The sequence below is a fragment of the Triticum dicoccoides genome, chromosome 3A (genome assembly GCF_002162155.2).
Source record: "Triticum dicoccoides isolate Atlit2015 ecotype Zavitan chromosome 3A, WEW_v2.0, whole genome shotgun sequence".
NCBI lineage: Eukaryota > Viridiplantae > Streptophyta > Magnoliopsida > Poales > Poaceae > Triticum > Triticum dicoccoides.
In genome coordinates this window covers 191,185,626-191,188,084 of record NC_041384.1, presented here as the reverse complement: position 1 = coordinate 191,188,084, position 2,459 = coordinate 191,185,626, and positions in this window count along the sequence as shown.

Here is a 2,459-nt window from a genome sequence, read left to right as displayed (position 1 = left end):
GCGGGACCTATTTGTCTGCAATTATGTCAATGTATCTAAACACTAGATTAAACCTATCTGCAATTATTACATCAATATATGATGTTTTTCACAACATACCTGCATAATAGGTGTTTTGTGCAACACTAGCCTCAATAAGTGGTGGTTCGTGCAACACTAGCCCTAATAAGTGATGGTTCTTGCAGTTCCCTCTTATTTTGGAGGAAGGAGCTCAATGACTATGTAAATTATCGTGGAAAGCGTATCTCCACCCGTAGGTGGCCGTGGTGTTTTCTTTGATTATATTGCGAACAGCTTGCCATAGCGTACAAATAGAGACAATCGCTAGGATGCGTCCCGTTACGTAGGAGATCGAGAGAGAGAGAGAAGTTTAACAGAAAGATTAGAGGTACAATGTTTAAACTAGAGTCTATCTCTCTACAAGCCTATCTCTATCCATTGTTTAACAAAATCGTACTCCACTAGTTTCGTATGAACAAGTAGCAACCTTTTCTAAGAAAAAAAGGGCGTGAACTGGCCGGCTGATTTGTGTACTGAATGGAAGACGAACTCTGGTGACTCTTCCGCAGACAGGAAATTGTTGCCCTGCAGAGCCGTGCGTAGCCTCGACAGACAAGATGAGGCGACAGGCAGTTAAAGCTACCCATCCATCGAAGAACTCTGCTACACATATGACACATGCTGTCCAATTTCAATAGTACGATTCTTCGTATCATACCATCCATGCCAAATGCCAAACTGCAGCACCCATTCAGATTAACTATCGTACAGTGGAATGTCGCATGTGAAGTAGTGTAGGCCAAACTGCAGCACCCATTACACTAACTATCCTACAGTGGAATGTCGCATGTGAAGTATGTTGCGATGCGCACCATAGTTTTTGTCTGATCATCATACGATACGACGCTACAAATCGAACCATTCATACGAAGGATCAAAGTGCAGGCAGGTCGTCCGATTCTTTTTGGTACCAAGCTGGGAGCAGAGTTATCGTAGTTGCGTTTTCCAACTATCAGCGGCGATCACATTTTCCGTCCCCTGTGCAAAGAAGAAAAGATACAAGCTCAGGCTGGGCTTTCATTCAAAGAGAAGCCAGGATATCACACAGAGGGAGCATTCATATATTACAGTTATACTAGTGTATACCTGAAGCTCTAACCATGCAAATGACGAGGAAGGACTATTTGAACTCGTACAGTGTCAGCTTCTTTTCGTCGGAAACGACAAAGCAACCGGCCTCCGTATGACTCCAGTCGAGGTCGAGGCAAGGGCCCGTCGTCTCCTGGGAAAGCAGCTGCAGTAACAAATGGCATTAAATCACCACGCATACTTTTCACCTAAAAGAAAGGAAATCACCACGCAGACCAACCTGCTTGTCGTCCCAAATCTCCACGCCGGATTTCGTTCCCAGCAGAATCAGATCGTTGGCAGCGCTCCATGAGAGACACCGAACTCCTTTTTTTGAACCAAGTTTGTCAGTTTAAGTAAATGAACTTTGGGGGGAGTAGTAGCAAATTACCTTGCTCACAAAACTGTCGAACAACTCCCCTTGTCATGTTCCGAATATCAAATATCTTCAGAGCAACCAATAGCTTTATTACTACGGACGCTGACTAATAACAAAAGAAATGCACGAGGAAAGATGAGTGGTTACCGTGACTGTTGGAAGGCTGGAATCATCATCATCACAAGAAACTGCCATTTGATCTGGGTTATTAGGGTTAAAGATAATGTCTGAGTAAGAGCGCCTGGACTGTATCACCGTGCTGAGATTGATGTATTATATGTCAAACACATTTATTAGTAAAACGGAAGTGAAAGCACAGCAACAGTTGATGTGTAAAACCAAGCAAAAAAGGTAACCTATCCGCAGGCTGCTTGCGCCTCAAATCCAATAGTGCTGCACGATAGACCATAACACTGTGTTGGTGCTTGCGATTGCATTTTTTTGAATATAAAACATACTCCTATAAAGGTGCGATTGCTTGCTTGCCCAGGCTATAAATGATACTACTAGAATGGAAAAGCTAAGCGGTCTGTACCCGTGGTTCCTTCAGTTGAGGTGTAGCCAATAACATTAAGCGAGGGGCTCCATGCCACACCAGATATGTTCATCTCGGGGTTGGCGTGCTGCAATATATTAGATGATTAGATCACGAAAGAAGGGAAGGCATTATATTATTATTACAAGCTAAACAGAATCGGATTCAATTTCACAAGTACTAGTACTACAACATCTCATACTACTCGGTTCCTGCCGAGGGTACTAATTACCTCCCATGAAGCGACGTGTTTCGTGCTCAGCCGGCTGACATCCAACAGGGTGAGCCACTCCCCCGCGCCTGACACAAGTAGATGCGGCTCTTCGGGACAGAAGGAACAAACATAAAACTTCAGTTTCATTCACAGAAATTCCCTCAAAAAGAAAAAAAAAAGGTTTCATTCACGGAAACGTCTCG